The sequence below is a fragment of the Eriocheir sinensis genome, unplaced genomic scaffold (genome assembly GCF_024679095.1).
Source record: "Eriocheir sinensis breed Jianghai 21 unplaced genomic scaffold, ASM2467909v1 Scaffold1244, whole genome shotgun sequence".
Taxonomy (NCBI): domain Eukaryota; kingdom Metazoa; phylum Arthropoda; class Malacostraca; order Decapoda; family Varunidae; genus Eriocheir; species Eriocheir sinensis.
This window is the reverse complement of record NW_026110567.1, coordinates 33,732-52,491: the sequence shown is the minus strand read 5'-3', so window position 1 is coordinate 52,491 and position 18,760 is coordinate 33,732. Positions and strand designations below refer to the sequence as shown.

The window sequence follows — 18,760 nt, the reverse complement described above, 5'->3', positions numbered from 1 at the left end:
TCAACGATCAACATGTCACCAGGTGAAAAATTCATATTAAGAATTGGATGCATCTCAAGAGAAAAACACACATTCACCTTAATGGAGTTTAGACGACATTCAAATGTCATCTAACCTTAACCGAAGTGAATGTGTGTTTTAGTCTTCCAGAGCTTCCGATTCTGTTCGTTCTTACTGACATAATTTTTTTGGTGATAATTAATTTAAGTGGATAAATCAACATGTCACCAGGTGAAAAATTCATATTAAGAATTGGATGCATCTCAAGACAAAAACACACATTCACCTTAATGGAGTTTAGATGACATTCAAATGTCGTCTAACCTTAACCGAGGTGAATGTGTGTTTTAACCGAAGTGAATGTGTGTTTTAGTCTTCCGGAGCTTCCGATTCTGTTAACACTCAAATTAAGAATTGGATGCATTTCAAGGGAAAAACACACATTCACCTTAATGGAGTTTAGATGACATTCAAATGTCGTCTAACCTTAACCGAGGTGAATATGTGTTTTAGTCTTCCGGAGCTTCAGATTTTAACAATACTGTTACATAGTATAATTGCATCACAAGAGAAAAACACCTCAATAAAGTTTAGACAACATTCATTTATATTTACATGTACAAATTATAAATATCTTATTGTCAAAAACTGGGGTCCATTATTTTACGTCTCCGTGCAAGACATCTTCACTGACTTGTGCATAAATTTCGCAACATGTGGGTGAGGGATACACGAACTAAACAGAACCGGGTCCGAATTTACATGGGGGTGTACACAAGAGTGCCAATATTATCTTACCTCGATCGAATTGAATGTGTGTGGATACACGATCTAAACAGAGTCGGGTCCGGATTTACATGGGGGTGTACACAGGAGTGCCAATATCATCTTACCTCGATCGAATTGAATGTGTGTGGATACACGATCTAAACAGAGTCGGGTCCGGATTTACATGGGGGTGTACTGCCAATATCATCTTACCTCGATCGAATTGAATGGATACACGAACTAAACAGAGTTGGGTTCGGATTTACATGGGGGTGTATACAAGAGTGCCAATATCATCTTACCTCGATCGAATTGAATGTGTGTCCTAATCTTCCGGAACTTCCGATTTTGTTTAACCTTGTGTGAGGTGAATGTGTGTATTTGTTTTGCGAAGCTTCCAATTCTAAATCTAGTTCGTACTGAATGTCGTCTAACCTTGTGTGAGGTGAATGTGTGTATTTGTTTTGCGAGGCTTCCAATTCTGAATGTGTGAGGTGAATGTGTGTTTTTGTATTCCGATGCCTCCGATTCTGAATTTAGTTCGTACTGAATGTCGTCGTCTAACCTTATGTGAGGTGATACTGAATGTAGTCTAACCTTGTGTGAGGTGAATGTGTGTCTTTGTCTTGCAGAAGCTTCAATTCTGAATTTAGTTCGTACTAAATGTAGTTTAACCGTGTGTGAGGTGAATGTGTGTTTTTATCTTCCGATGCTTTCGATTCTGAAAATGTCACGATTCTGAATTCAGTTCGTACTAAATGTCGTCTAACCTTGATTGAGGTGAATATGTGTCTTTGTCTTGAAGTATTATGTTAACCACAGAGTGGAGTTAGGATCTACATAGAGATGTACACATGAGGTATGCAAACCAGTAACACACTGACTTACAATTCTGACTTTAAAGTTCGTACTGAATGTCGTCTAACCTTGTGTGAGGTGAATGCGTGTCTTTGTCTTCTGAAGCTTCCGATTCTGAATCTAGTTCGTACTGAATGTCGTCTAACCTTGTATGAGGTGAATGTGTGTCTTTGTCTTCCGAAGCTTCCAATTCTGAATTTAGTTCGTACTGAATGTTGTCTAACCTTGTGTGAGGTGAATGCGTGTCTTTGTCTTCTGAAGCTTCCGATTCTGAATCTAGTTCGTACTGAATGTCGTCTAACCTTGTATGAGGTGAATGTGTGTTTTATCTTCCGATGCTTCCGATTCTGAATTTAATTCTTACTAAATGTGGTCTAACCTTGATTGAGGTGAATGTGTGTCTTTGTCTTGCGAAGCTTCCAATTCTGAATTTAGTTCGTACTGAATGTTGTCTAACCTTAAGTGAGGTGAATGTGTGTCTTTGTCTTTCGAAGCTTCCGATTCGTTAACACTCCAATTAAGTAAATTAAATGTCAAAGTGTGTCCGTGACTTGTAGTTGTAGTTCGAATTAACTTTTAGTTCTTGCAGTTGATTTGAAAGATCTCAGTGTGGACACGCTACATGTAATGCATAATTTACAATTGATCTGAATGTCGCTTCAAGACTAAAACACATATTCACCCGGAGCCTTCTTAGAAGGTTAAGAACGTGATAGCGTAAATGTCGTCTATACTCGAATGTGTTTCTGTGCACGATACTGACTTATTTCTACAAACTTTGATGAAGATCTTAAGTCACCATTATTCCTTGCTGTCAGTATTGTCTAGATATAGTTGAAGAAGAATTGAGATGCAGAACAACAGTATACTATTTTAACTAAAAATATCATAATTATATACATGTGTGTGAAACAAATTTAACAGGGACTAGCTAAACTGTGCAAATCTTGAACCCACCTGACAAACTCTGTGCAAATCCTGACCCCAGTTTCTTCTCCGGTTAAACTGTGTGTAGATCCTGCCTGTGACAAACTCTTTGCATATCCTGACCCCAGTTTCTTGCACAAACTATGTGCAAGTTTCTTTTCCGTTTAACTTTGTTCAAACACATTTATTATATAACACTTTAAAAACGTTTCGAAAAATATATTTAAAATATTGGACCCTACTTTAGCTAAACCCTATTTACATACATGTGTTACTTAACTCAGAATTTCTTGAGAGTAACAAGAGGTTCTCGAGGTTCCCTTGTGACATGTACAAATGGAATGTGACGATATGGTTTGTTTCTTTTCACCGTACGTAATGATACAGGTTTGTTATCTTTGATTAGGTTTAGTGGCTCTTCTATAGGGTTGTTGTCTTTGATTAGGTTTAGTTATTCTTCTATAGGATTGTTTTCTTTTTTTTAGTGTTTCCTTTTTCTGTATTTTCTGGGCTTCCCTGTTTTTCTTTTTCTGAGTTTTCTGGGCTTTCTATTTCTATAATTTCGATGCTTTTCTGCTCACTCCCCTGTTTGCTTTCTTCTCTCAAGTTCTTCAGCTTTTCTTTGAGCTTCTTCAGATTATTAGAATACATGTTTCTCATGAGCACATCCTGCTCTTGGTGTACCATCGTGTTTTCGTTTTGTTGACATGGAGCGTCAGGAATGTTCAGGTGGGTGCTGGAGTAAAACTGCATGATCTTCATCATGAACAAGTACAACTGACGTCCAACTACCTAGAATGGGAGATTATGATTAGATAAAATGTAAATGCAACTCGTATAGAAGCTATCTCCACTCCTACTTATTTTTTTTTAAATCTTTACCTTAATGTTGTAAACTTCATTTAAGTTGGACACATGAGGCTCTGGGTCAACTAGTTTTGGTATTTTTGCGATCTGAAAATACAAGAAAGAAATTTGAAGATTCGTATAATAATAATAATGTTTCATCTCAATAAAATATAACATTTATCTAGTCTGGACATTTACCTGAGTCTCAGTTGAATATCTTTTGCGTTTTAATCTTCTCTTCTTAGAGTTAGCTTGTTCGTCTGTCTTTAAATCTCGTGTCGGACAAGCACAAATCCGCAAGTGAAACACGTCGCGTCCCAGTACTGTACCATCTGTAACACTAACACAAATACAAATGTACTCAAAGTTACAGGAAATCCTTGGATAACTTTTCCTTGATTCACTCCATGAAATCTTTTATCAGAAATAACATTGGTAATGTAATAGCTATATCCGATCACAAGACGATGAAAGCCAAATCAACGACTGATTGTCTGACGGCGGTGCAGTCTAAGAAGAGAAAATTAGACGAAGAAAATGTTGCAACTAACACAAATACTACGGCTACGGTCGTACCTCCTAGTCTTGTTAATGAACCTAGAACTGCATATTCTGAACAAGCTATGGATGAATTGTCAACATATTACGCTGTGTGACTCTCAATGTTGACAGATTCAAGCACAAGCACGTAAGATTGGCTTCTCTCATCAAACTGTTAAGTTACTTGAAAAAGAGAATCAACATAACGGACACGCTCAACACCCTGATTCTAACCCCACCTGTAGAAGTGACGATTTCGGAAAACGGAACCATTCAAGAATCTGTGGCAAAACTGTTGACACGACAGAGCGATCGGTTGTACGTTGTTGCAGAAGATGATGATGGTGGTGTAGTAGATATCGATCAGCGTATGCGCGATGTTCTTAACACGCGTCGCAAACTCGAAGAATGTTCGTCGCGTCAACATCTATGCGATATCATGGTGATGGAACAACTCTCTACCCTTTTAGGTGCTATACCATGTTACAGTACATACTTACACAAAGCATTCGCGTGGCATTGTAAAGTTGTCATTCGTAACAGACTCGTCGACATGATGCTTTCAGGAGAATCAGACATCACCGACACAGCTAAAGAAATTTATGCTAGTCTGAATTTCTTTATTAACTTCAAATTGATTCGAGATTGTTGTTTGACATAAATGTTAACGATAATACTTTAGAGTCAATGTCGTTCCTGATAGACAGATTGAATCAAAGTGAATACGACCTCTGCTCGCCTGGTGCTAAACATGTTTGTTTCATTGACGTCCATTCAGACGCCAGTAAGTTTCCTTTGATGAACACCAAAGGTCATGCGGACTTGTAAGTAAGTGTGGTCAACGCCCTGGCAGCTTACGTCACCAAAGGTCATGCGGACTTCGAGGTAAGTGTTATGTGCAATCAGCGCTATTGCTTACGTCATTGGTGTCATTATTAACCTTGTCAACAACAATATCCAAATTTGGCATGTGTTAACAACCATCCCTTATTATCAATTGATCGGAAAAATAACAACAAGACTAAAAATCACGCAATGCTTCCTGCCATTTTAGCATGAGCATAACACTCCTTACGATTTACGTCATCTCAATCAATCGTGCCGAATCCAACAATGTCCAAATTTAGCTTGATTTGGCATACCTTTATTACATGCCAAAATTGGATAACCACGCTTACGTCATTAACAAGTGCGTGATATGCCAAACTACGACTACGTCACAGTATGTATCGATAGGAGGTATTGCTTACGTCACTACATGTGTGCGATTATCACCCTCGTGTTAGAGAATACGTCACAGTATTGATTGTTAGTGCAATTTATACCCTCGTGTTTTTGCAGGTGATTATCACCCTTGTGACTACGTCACAGTATTGTTACGTCACTACTATTTTTGCAGGTGATTATCACCCTCGTTATTGTTATAGACTACGTCACAGTATTGTTACGTCACTACTACATGTGCAATTATCACCCTCGTGTTTTTACAGGTGATTATCACCCTCGTGTTATTGTTAGACTACGTCACAGTATTGTTACGTCACTACTATTTTTGCAGGTGAATATCACCCTCGTGACTACGTCACAGTATTGTTACAGGTGATTATCACCCTCGTTATTGTTAGAGACTATGTCACAGTATTGTTACGTCACTAATACATGTGCAATTATCACCCTCGTGTTTTTTTACAGGTGATTATCACCCTCGTGTTATTGTTAGACTACGTCACAGTATTGTTACGTCACTACTATTTTTGCAGGTGATTATCACCCTCGTGACTACGTCACAGTATTGTTACAGGTGATTATCACCCTCGTGTTATTGTTAGACTACGTCACAGTATTGTTACGTCACTACTACATGTGCAATTATCACCCTCGTGTTTTTTTACAGGTGATTATCACCCTCGTGTTATTGTTAGACTACGTCACAGTATTGTTACGTCACTACTACATGTGCAATTATCACCCTCGTGTTTTTTTACAGGTGATTATCACCCTCGTGTTATTGTTAGACTACGTCAAATCCACTCAACGATTTGATTTGTTTAACAAACATAGCCAAAGATTTATGCAGTAAAATATCGACACCTAATACCACAGGTATGTTACGAGAGTAATCGTACGTGGGAGACACCCAGAAGCGAGAGTGAAATATATCCAGTATACTCTGAACGGCATTGACGATAAAGTTGCGAACGAATACGTGAATTGACTTAACACCTCTAAGAATACTAGTCAGTATATCGTTGTTGGTTTTGTCGTTGTATTCACTGTTATTGTTTTTACCGGCTATAAAATCAACAAAGGGTTTACTTGGATCGTTAGCCAATGACGACGAGGAGCGCATGATCGTGTCCGTTAAAATCAAACACTCTCTTTCGGTAGGTAATGGTGGTGGGGAAGAATGCTGCGATGGTCGCTTCACATCCCAAAGGAACTTCTTGTAAGCGATAACTAAACCTGCGAACCGCAAGGCAGTGCTAGTGTCACCATTGACACGCTTCAATTTGTCGTGACTCATTACTTCTTTCAAGACGTACGCTCTTATCTTATCGTCTGACAAATTTAAGAGTCAGCTTTCTCACACGATGTAGTTTGGAAAGCCTTGTTCATGACACTAACCCCGTTGAGAATCTCTATTAAATTTGGCTTCGTTTTGGATACGATGCTGTTTTGGAATAGTATTTCTTTTCAAGAGAGGCGGTCCTCAATTGTTTGTAAGCACCGATGACAGTTTGTGCGATGGCCCAGTCCGCCTGTTGACTCAATTCATCAGGTTTCTCAGTTCCGTATAGTCGTTTAGCCTTGTTGTACCCCATTAGATTGAAAGCCTTTTAATTTCAACACAGAAGTCGATCAGGATAAACATTTTTTTTATCTGTTTCACTTTAAGATGATGTCTTGTTGTCTTTCGAGATACATCTAAAGATAATGTTGTTCAACACGAGCGACACGAATAACCCGAGTTGCATGAGACTCGAGTTTAAAAAGATTTCAATGGAATCGTTTTTAAGGAATTTGCACAATACATTCGCCGCTACGTGCAAATGGGACTTGATTCCATTCGCGGCCAGTAAATAATCGTATGTGATCGAATGAACACTCTTTTGGTTCATTTCTTTAATCGCTAAAAGTTTGGACGCTATGTAAAGATGTCTTTTATCGTATGAGTCTTTGCTTAACTCGTTCATGATTCCAATGTGCACGTCTGACTTACTGTGTTTGTGGGCTTCCACTATGGCACGTAATCTCATGCGCTACTATCACAAGTATGATTGTGTGGTGTGCTCAAAGCCCTTCACCCACCGCGAATTGCAACATGGCAGGACCACATTGATCTTCAGACAACACCATCCCTTCGTCATCAGAATTCGCTCTGTTGGACGATGACATGAACATCATGGATTCACACGTCATCAATAACAAAGCAGCTGCATTCAAAGAAGAGGTTTCACCTGGTGTCTTCAAGTTCATCGATAACAGGTATGATCCAGTCGTTATCAGTGAAAATGTCGATGAGGATTGGTACCCTTGTACAGTCCGGTTGAAGACGATGACGTAGTCAACGAGGAGGAGGAGGAGGAGGATGACGATGACGACGACGAGGACGATAACGAAGAGGAAGAGGATGACGATAACGAAGAGGAAGAGGAGGAACAGGATGACGAAGAAGACGACAACAACAACGAGGAGGAGGAGGAGGAGGAGGAGGATAATGAGGTGGACATTCCAGTCTACGCACCTGGTGAAGAGGAGGAGGAGGAGGATGTTCCAGAGGAGGAGTCGGTTCCAGTTCCAGAGGAGGAGATGGTTCCAGTTCCAGAGGAGGAGTCGGTTCCAGTTCCAGAGGAGGAGTCGGTTCCAGTGAAGGAGGAGGAGTCGATTCCAATCGGTAATGAGCTTGTTCCCTTCGTTGAAGAGGAGACGACTGAAAATCAGCTATGGCGTGTTAAGACGAGTGTCCTCATCACCCGCAAATTGGTTGCAGTTCCTGGTAATAAGAAGGCGAATACCAAGCGTCATAATGAGGATACTGACGACTTGCCTGTGCTTGTTTTTGACGTTGCTGCTGCTGATTGTAAATACATTGTTCTTCCGCAAAATCACGAGGGTGTTAATTGCACATATAATAGTGACGTAACAATATTGTGACGTAGTCTCTAGATTCTGCAAAAATAGTAGTGATGTAACAATACTGTGACGTAGTCTAGTAATATCATGAGGGTGATAATCACCTGCAAAATCACGAGGGTGTTAATTGCACATATAGTAATGAAGTATACTGTGACGTAGTCTCTAAATTATCTGCAAAAATAGTAGTGATGTAACAATACTGTGACATAGTCTAGTAATAACACGAGGGTGATAATCACCTGCAAAAAACACGAGGGTGTTAATTGCACATATAGTAGTGACATAATAACACTGTGACGTAGTCTAATAATAACACGAGGGTGATAATCACCTGCAAGAAACACGAGGGTGTTAATTACACATATAGTAGTGACGTAATAATATTGTGACGTAGTCACAATATTGAGGCGAGCGTCCCGCTCGCCTCAGAATCGGGCTACTGGCCAGTCTAAAACACACATTCACTCTTTCGCTCTCAACCCAGCATTCAGCGTCCCGCTCGCCTCAGAATCGGGCTACTGGAGAGTCTAAAACACACATTCACCCTTCCGCTCTTAACTGAGCATTCAGCGTCCCGCTCGCCTCAGAATCGGGCTACTGGCGAGTCTAAAACACATATTCTCCATTCCGCTCTTAACTGAGCATTCAGCGTCCCGCTCGCCTCAGAATTGGGCTACTGGCCAGTCTAAAACACACATTCACTCTTTCGCTCTCAACCCAGTATTCAGCGTCCCGCTCGCCTCAGAATCGGGCTACTGGCGAGTCTAAAACACACATTCACCCTTCCGCTCTCAACCCAGCATTCAGCGTCCCGCTCGCCTCAGAATCGGGCTAGTGGCGAGTCTAAAACACATTCACATTCACCTTCCGCTCTCAACCCAGCATTCAGCGTCCCGCTCTCGTACATTCTCAACTATAAGAGAAAAAAATTGCTTAGTGTGAATGTAGTGTTTGTTTTCATGATGTGAATGTATATTTTCAGTCTTAACGGGCACCAATTCTACTCGCTTGTGCCGTCCATCTCTCTTCACTGACGTTGCGCGAATTGGTGACGAGTCTCCTTCTCCTCCCTCTTATTGACACATGCTAAATTACAGGGGTGTTAAAGACACACAGGAAGTAACGCGCAAATTGGTGACGTAGTCTCCTTCTCCTCCCTCTTATTGACACGTGCTAAATTACAGGGGTGGTAACAGGAAGCAACGCACCAACGCGCGAATTGGTGACGTAGTCTTCTTCTCTCCTTTTATTAAAACATGCTAAATCACAAGGGTGGTAAAGACACACAGGAAACAACGCGCGAATTGGTGACGTAGTCTCCTTCTCCTCCCTCTTATTGACACATGCTAAATTACAGCAGGGGTGTTAAAGACACACAGGAAGTAACACGCGAATTGGTGAGGAAGCAACGCGCGATTTTTAAAGACACACATTAAGCAACGTGCGAATTGGTGACGTAGTCTCCTCCTCCTCCCTCTTATTGACACATGCTAAATAACATGGGTGTTAAAGACACACAGGAAGTAACGCGCGAATTGGTGACGTAGTCTCCTTCTCCTCCCTCTTATTGAGACATGCTAAATTACAAGGGTGTTAAAGACACAGGAAGCAACACGCGAATTTGTGGGTGGTAAAGATATACAGGAAGCAACGCGCGAATTGGTGACGTTAGTCTCCTCCTATCAATCAGTATCTCTTATTAACACATGCTAAATCACAACGCGAATTGGTGACGTTAGTCTCCTCCTATCAATCAGTATCTCTTATTAACACATGCTAAATCACAAGGGTAGTAAAGACATACAGGAAACAACGCGCGAATTGGTGACGTAGTCTCCTTCTCCTCCCTCTTATTGACACATGCTAAATTACATGGGTGTTAAAGACACACAGGAAGTAACGCGCGAATTGGTGACGTAGTCTCCTTCTTCTCCCTCTTATTGACACATGCTAAATTACAAGGGTGTTAAAGACACACAGGAAGTAACGCGCGAATTGGTGACGTAGTAGTCTCCTTCTCCTCCCTCTTATTGACACATGCTAAATTACAAGGGCGTTACATCGACACATGCTAAATTACAGGAAGTTAAAGACACAGGAAGCAACACGCGAATTGGTGACGTCTCCTCCCTCTTATCTACACATGCTAAATTACAGGGGTGTTAAACAAATAACGCGCGAATTGGTGTTGTCTCTCCTATCAATCACAGGGGTGTTACCTCCATGAGTTAGATCAGTTGAAGGAACACATCACCACTCTTTTCTGTCCGAGAATCTTAGACTTGTTGGACGATAGAGGCGGAGAGAAATACACCAGTGCCGATGCCATTCACGTGTTGAGTAGAGTGATGCGGTTCGTCCACGACAAGTACAGAGGTGATGGTCGATTACCTAGTATTCGAAACTTACTCATAGGCGTCAATATTAACATCCTTGAAAATGCCATAGCCTTTGAGAAGAAGAGCAATAAGAAAGGAGAAGGACATAACAAAAATCAAACCATTGAATCTCAGCGCCGATAATTAATCAAAGCTTTAAAATCTATCGTTGAACACAAAACGATGAACATGCCCATCCGAGACGAACAAGCAGATGATATCGTCTATCTTCCCAATTCCGTTGATGTCTCTAAGTTACCAATAAGTCACGACAACCTGCTAATGTTGACTCGCTATCTCCATTCTATTTTATCACTTGAAAAAATGTCGTTTTTCACAACGGGTATGTTCCAGAGCGCTTATTACTTCATGATGCATTGTCTCTCTCCCACTGGTGGGGTGGCTAATCTGCCCCCGCAGGCAGCTGACTCGTTAAAAAATCGATGGTGGAATTACACCAAGAAAAAATAGGTAGGAGGATTCGGAGACGAAGAACACCAGCGGCGGCGACGCCGGCATGATGACTCTTCAACTTCCGAAGAGGAGGAGGAGGAGGAGGAGAATGACGACGATGATGATGCTAATAGGTGAATGTGTGTCTTTGTCTTCCGAAGCTTCCGATTCTGAATCTAGTTCGTACTGAATGTCGTCTAACCTTGTGTGAGGTGAATGTGTGTCTTTGTCTTCCGAAGCTGCCAATTCTGAATCTAGTTCGTACTGAATGTCGTCATGTTGGTGGTAGCGAGTGTTCTAAGTGCTAATCGGTTCACGGATAGAGAAAGTCATATCCGCAGGGTTGCTTTATTGGACAGAACTTACACACCTCATCATCACAAGGACAACACATATGATAGGTGTTTGTTTGTGTATGCGTTTGTGTGAATGTTGTTTGTGTAGGTTAACATTTAAGTGTTGGTGTATGTGTGGAACAATGTGTAACGGTGGACAACAAGAGAACGTGGACGGACAGTCAAAGGTAAACAAGTAACAAGAGATAAACAATTAGACGCACAAGAAACAGCGAGACGGGAGCACGAACGAAAACATTGACACAAAATAAGAATGAACAATGAGTCTATACTGCAACGCCCCATTTTCCGTTTTCACTGGAAGAGAGCACGCGACTGCTTGAGCGGTGGCTGCTACAAGTACTCCCCCCCAGTGACGAGGAAGGAGGAACGAAATCTTCCCAGGTGCGGGGGCGCTGTGGCAGACTTTGATGCGTTGCGGTGTGTAGTGTTGCGCGGTGAGTTGCGCTGAGTAGAGTTGCGTTGAGTAGTGTTCAGCTACGGTGAGTCGAGCTGAGGTGAGTAGTGCAGTGACAACAGCTACAGTAAGTCGAGCTGGAGTGAGTAATGCGGTGACAACAGCTACGGTGAGTCGAGCTGGAGTGAGTAATGCGGTGACAACAGCTACGGTGAGTCGAGCTGGAGTGAGTAGTGCAGTGACAACAGCTACGGTGAGTCGAGCTGGAGTGACTAATGCAGTGACAACAGCTACGGTGAGTCGAGCTGGAGTGACTAATGCGGTGACAACAGCTACGGTGAGTCGAGCTGGAGTGACTAATGCGGTGACAACAGCTACGGTGAGTCGAGCTGGAGTGAGTAGCGCGTAGGAGACAGCTACGGTGAGTCGAGCTGGAGTGAGTAGCGCGTAGGAGACAGCTACGGTGAGTCGAGCTGAAGTGTTGAGCAGCGATGAGTTGAGCAGCGAGGGGTTGAGCAGCGAGGAGTTGAGCAGCGAGGAGTTGAGCAGCGTGAGGTGGGCTGCGTAAGGTGGGCTGCGTAAGGTGGGCTGCGTAAGGTGGGCTGCGTAAGTTGAGCTGCGGTGAGTTGAGTGGTTGGCTGTTTAATAGATCCTGGAAGGCTTGAATCCGCACTCCCGAATCGCGAACCACATAGACGGGTCCTGAGCAGAAGAGTGGTGCTCTGAAGGACACCGCCGTAGTAGAGGAAGAGTTGCATGTCGTCGTCAGGTTTGGTGAAGTCGAGCGGCGTGGAGATGGGCAATAGGCACTGGCGTAAACGCGCCGGGGGCCACGGCAGTCATAGAGTGCGTCGAGGGAACTGCGTGTGAAGGCGCTAGCTGACAGCGTGTCAGGGGCCTCGGCAGTCGGTGAGAGTAGAACGACTGCGTGTATTAAAGGCGCCAGCTGCCAGCGTGTCAGGGGCCTTGGCAGTCCGTGAGGGCGTCGAATGACTGCGTGGAAAGGCGCTAGATGCCAGCGTGCCAGGGACCACAGCCGGTTGAGAATTGAGGGGCGCAAGCATATGCCAGGAGCCGCGGCAGTCGTGAGTGCGTCGAACGACTGCGTGGGAAGGCGCTAGATGCCAGCGAGCCGGGGGCCACAGCGAGTTGAAAAGTTAGGGGCGCTAGCATGTGCCAGGAGCCGCGGCAGTCCGTGAGAGTAAAACGAACTGCGTGTACTGTAGGCGCTGGCACGTGCCAGGGGCCTCTGTGGCTCGGGGAGTGAACCAGTGTTCAAAAAGGCACTGTAACACAACACTGTACACTTAGTGGGAACACTGTGACACTAACTGTTGCTGGGGACGCGCTGCACTGAACTGTTGCTGGACACACTGCACTGTACACAAAGATCCACAAGTGTAGGATAATCCAAGACGACGGTGGTAGATCCAGGAGGCGGTGGTTAATCCAGGAGGCAGCTAGTAGTCCCAGTGGGGTGTCACACAGTGTTTGCGTGTCTCTCTGAGTCTGTGTGGTGTGTGGCGGCGTATACACTTTGTCTGTATGGCGTGTACACTGAGTGTGTGGCACTGTGTGTCTCAGTAATATGTCGCACTGTGTTTGAGTGTTCACTGAGTCTGTGTAGTGTGTCACACGATGTGCGTGTCTCAGTCGCCGGACCAGCAGAAAAGCAGGGAGGAGGAGGGGTGGGGGTGGGTGGGTGAGCGCCGGGAGAAGCACCATGGGGCACAAAAGATGCCTGAAGGGCGCTGAAGATGCCTGGAGGAGGCGCACAGAGGGAGCCTAGAAGAGGCGCACAGAGGGAGCCTGGAAGAGGCGCACAGAGGGTGCCTGGAAGAGGCGCACAGAGGGTGCCTGGAAGAGGCGCACAGAGGGTGCCTGGAAGAGGCGCACAGAGGGTGCCTGGAAGAGGCGCACAGAGGGTGCCTGGGGAAGGCGCAGAAGGCGCCTAGGGGAGGGCACAAAGGGTGCCTGGGGGAGGCACAGAGGGTGCTTGGGGAAGGCGCAGAGGGCGCCTGGGGGAGAACCCTGAAGGTGGCAGCTACGCCTACGGCGTAATATTTCTCCCGACCTGAGTGCTCAGCCCCACGAACCCCGAATGGAGGTGAGGATTTTTGCCCCAGGAGAGGGCGGACGAATGGACAAGTTACCCTGCCCAGGTCCTCCACTCTAGGAGAGAGTGCCCTTAAAACGGCACCGGCTATAAGCCACCTTGAACCATAGCAACACTCCGGGGTCACCAATTGTTGGTGGTAGCGAGTGTTCTAAGTGCTAATCGGTTCACGGATAGAGAAAGTCATATCCGCAGGGTTGCTTTATTGGACAGAACTTACACACCTCATCATCACAAGGACAACACATATGATAGGTGTTTGTTTGTGTATGCGTTTGTGTGAATGTTGTTTGTGTAGGTTAACATTTAAGTGTTGGTGTATGTGTGGAACAATGTGTAACGGTGGACAACAAGAGAACGTGGACGGACAGTCAAAGGTAAACAAGTAACAAGAGATAAACAATTAGACGCACAAGAAACAGCGAGACGGGAGCACGAACGAAAACATTGACACAAAATAAGAATGAACAATGAGTCTATACTGCAACGCCCCATTTTCCGTTTTCACTGGAAGAGAGCACGCGACTGCTTGAGCGGTGGCTGCTACAGTCAAACCTTGTGTGAGGTGAATGTGTGTCTTTGTCTTTCGAAGCTGCCAATTCTGAATATAGTTCGTACTGAATGTCGTCTAACCTTGTGTGAGGTGAATGCGTGTCTTTGTCTTTCGAAGCTTCCGATTCTGAATCTAGTTCGTACTGAATGTCTTCTAACCTTGTGTGAGGTGAATGCGTGTCTTTGTCTTCCGAAGCTTTCGATTCTGAATCTAGTTCGTACTGAATGTCGTCTAACCTTGTGTGAGGTGAATGTGTGTCTTTGTCTTTCGAAGCTTCCGATTCTGAATCTAGTTCGTACTGAATGTCGTCTAACCTTGTGTGAGGTGAATGTGTGTCTTTGTCTTTCGAAGCTTCCGATTCTGAATCTAGTTCGTACTGAATATCGTCTAACCTTGTGTGAGGTGAACATGTGTTTGAAAATGCCCGATTCTTAAAATTAAGAGATGCGGGGGGTGGAGGGTAAGCGGGGGTGTAAGGGCTATGGGGTTTTTTTGACGACGACCTCCCCAGCGTTACCAGTGACGGTCCTAAGTCACCTTAGTAGCGCATCTAGCGTGTAGCGAAGTGCCTTGAGCACACCTGTGAACATATAGGGTGACGAGCGCGACCGATTCTGCCTCCCGAATGGTCCAAATCGTCGACCGTCGTGACCGAAACCCATCCGTAAAAATAGTTCAGTTATCCCTACGCTCCAAATCGGGAGGAGGAAGCGTCGCATTCTGACTTTCAGTGGTAACTCACGATATCGGCGCGCTTGCGTCACGCATTTCATCCCTAACAGGTGCAGAATCGGGCGGTCCGGTCGCCCGGTTTGAGCCGTAAGTGGACTTTTTAGGGGGGGGAACACCTCATCGGGTCACTCCCGGCCAGTTAGCCGAGAGTTTCTCGGCTCGGGTGTTGGGCGGTGGGGTTCAACACGGTGGGGGGTGAGCTGCTAGCGAGCTGCAGTGGCTCACAGGGTCTCGGCTGACTTTACTCGTTGCTGGCAACGGTGAATTGACAAGTAGCGAAACGCGGTAGCAAACTTCGCTAGATCAGAATCGGACGGAGACCTCGAGATATTTGACGATAACTGATTTCAGAATCGGAAGCTTCGCAAGACAAAGACATACATGCAACTCAATCAAGGTTAGACTACATTCAACTGTAACATAATACAAACTCTATAATGACTTTGTAGTTGATGTAGTTGATGATAATTTGATACAGATCCAGATGTAATAACGTAACTGAGAATAAACTCTATCGAGATGAATGTGTCTTTGACTTTTCTTATTGTCTTTCTCTGCGTTCGGCTTCCCATGGGTGTATTAAATTTATCAAATCAAATCTTCCAATTGGAGTGTTAACAGAATCGGAAGCTCCGGAAGACTAAAACACACATTCACTTCGATCCCTTAAGGCGAATGTGTGTTTTTCAGTTATGATGCATCCAATTCTTAATTGGAGTGTTAACAGAATCTGAGGCTCCGGAAGACTAAAACACACATTCACTTCGATCCCTTAAGGCGAATGTGTGTTTTTGAGTTATGATGCATCCAATTCTTAATTGGAGTGTTAACAGAATCTGAAGCTTCGGAAGACTAAAACAGACATTCACTTTGATCCCTTAAGGCGAATGTGTGTTTTTGAGTTATGATGCATCCAATTCTTAATTGGATTGTTAACAGAATCTGAAGCTTCGGAAGACTAAAACACACATTCACTTTGATCCCTTAAGGCGAATGTGTGTTTTTGAGTTATGATGCATCCAATTCTTAATTGGAGTGTGAACAGAATCTGAAGCTTCGGAAGACTAAAACACACATTCACTTTGATCCCTTAAGGCGAATGTGTGTTTTTGAGTTATGATGCATCCAATTCTTAATTGGAGTGTTAACAGAATCTGAAGCTTCGGAAGACTAAAACACACATTCACTTCGATCCCTTAAGGCGAATGTGTGTTTTTCAGTTATGATGCATCCAATTCTTAATTGGAGTGTGAACAGAATCTGAAGCTTCGGAAGACTAAATTTGTTTCTGAGAAAATGATTTCAGAGTGTCTCCGCAATATGGTACCTCTCATTCATCTCCGGAACATGCATATTGACATTGCCAAACACCACCATCAACAAGGTGGTGGCGGCGGCGTCGGCTTAGAAAATCTTAACGTGTTGAGCGTTGTCAACCCTGAGCTGGTCGACAAGGCAATTCTGAGTCGAGAGTTTCTGACCAGTGAATATGATGAGACTGGGTCTTTCACGACAAGTAAGTTCACCAACGGAGCAACGTTTAGCTTCACACCCGGTACAAGCATGGACCTCAGCGATTACCAAACGGATGATGGGTGTGTGACTGTGGACACAGACTATACCGGCCGAGAAGAAGTGTTAGAATTGGATTCAATCAACACGTGTTATGATGAACTGATACATGCATTAAAGTATGGTGTTTTCGACAGTGTGGTTTCCGATGAAGGTTGTGAAAGATCAATAAGATTATATGATAATGATTTAGTCATGAAAACTAGTGGTGATTCTATTCACGTTGTATCCAACAATAAAGGTAGCGAGAACACTATGAAGAACGCTAGAAGCATCTCTCAATGATCACAACCACTGTACTACCATTCTCCATTCCGTATACGGCACTCTCACCTCCGCTTACTCTCCGTCAACGACAATTACAATGCCCGTCATATCCTCATGAACATGCAACATGTGCAACGGACCTCCTCCTCTTCCTCCTCATCTGATGAAGGAACGGTGACGACGACGGGACCGTCACCACCGCCTTTTCGAAAAAAAGCCAATGAATATTCTCTGAGATACCACATGGGTCTGGGAAGAGGTTACGTTATCTATGACGACGAATTCACAGAATGTAAAAACCAATCTTATCTTGTCACTCTCAAGTATTGTTTGAATGTACTGAAAGATAATCTTCCGTATAATATTCTGTTGACCGATTGGACATCGATTGTGTTTGCTTCTAAGATGGAAAAACAACAACAAGTAGACAAAAAGAAATCGCCTTATTCCTACTTGCATGTGTTCACCGAAAAAGAAAGAGAGCAAGAATGTCTCCAATGTCGTGCCGTACCTGGCTAACCCGGTCGTCTCTATGAAATGGTTCCTCATGCGAGCCCATCATCTACGATTGTCATGTACCAACACCGGCGTTGCCTGTCTGTCCAAGTTCATGAGTGCACGCTTCCACAGGCAGCTTAACAACCATCGTTCTTCCAATAATCTGTTAAGTGTTTTTAAAATGGTGAATTCCAAAACATCATGTATAAGCGTCGATAACAACAGATTTTTTCTTATCGACGGTAATTTTCTGTTGGGTGGCAGATTAGAAAATATCAATCTTAAATCAGACATGTATGTCAGGTGTAAGATTCAAACTGAAAAACAGATCGTCCTCGAATCGATGTTCGATCCTAACACAAAATCGGCTTTCTTGAGTATGTGCATTGAAGGCACCGCTGAGACACGTGGACTCATGATGGCTGAACACATTTCGAGATTGGTGAACTACTCTTCCAATGATATCAACGAACAGAATTTCTGGTCAATGTGTGTTAACGAGGAGGAAGAAGACAGGATTGGTCCACCACCGAAGAAGCGACAACAAGTTGACGTAGTAACGTCGGCCTTAATGGCACCTGTGTGTTACTGTGTGGACGACGAGAACGCCGTCTCGCTGGAGATCTTCTACGCTCTTGCACTCGATCTCCAAAAATCTTAACAACAAAAGTAAAGTAGATAAACATGTTGCTAAAGCAGTTCAAAAATGTTACAGAGAAGTAGTTGATCAAAAAACAGGGCTACCTAGACTTCACAGTCTGTATTTTCTGAGATCCATGATGAACTTCATGGGTTTCATCAACAAAATATGCACTGGCGACGGAGAAATGGCTCATCACCTGGTCCAAACCATAACATCTATTGGGTTAAACATGACTCCAAAAACTGTCGTTGTTTTAGTTGGTTTAGGAAACAACTTAAAATCATCTGTTGTCAACATCGCCAAACATACTTGGTGGGATTCCTACACCGACATGGGTGCAGAAGCGCTGGTTGGAAAGGGTGATTGTTCTTCATCTGATGCTAAATTGGCTTATGTGGCTGGCAAGAAACAAATATTCGTCATCGAAGAGGTCGGGTATCAGGGGCCGTACAATCATAACAATGCTAAAAAAACAGTCAAAGCTACAGTTGATGGTGCAGGGGTAACTGCTGATGCCAATAGGATGGTAGCCTATCGGTTGTGGTCGCGAGTGTCTCAACGAGTAATTGGTAATAACCACGACAACACCAATCTTAATAATAACAACAATAACAATAATGATGATGATGACGACGACGACGATGATGATGAGGAATTAACGTTACCACAACCACATCATGAGTTTCCTGATATTATAAGTGGCATGTCTCAAGTAG

The 18,760-nt window shown here is 43.7% G+C and overlaps 1 long non-coding RNA gene across 1 annotated transcript; it reads right to left on the bottom strand.

The window, feature by feature from the left end:
- Window positions 1–2,562: 2,562 nt before the first annotated feature.
- Window positions 2,563–4,034, bottom strand: LOC126989620 (uncharacterized). Its single transcript, XR_007743531.1, has 3 exons — window positions 3,601–4,034; window positions 3,436–3,507; window positions 2,563–3,345 (listed from the first exon to the last, which is right to left on the bottom strand). It is a non-coding gene; the product is annotated as an uncharacterized LOC126989620 (long non-coding RNA).
- Between the last annotated feature and the right edge of the window lie 14,726 nt (window positions 4,035–18,760).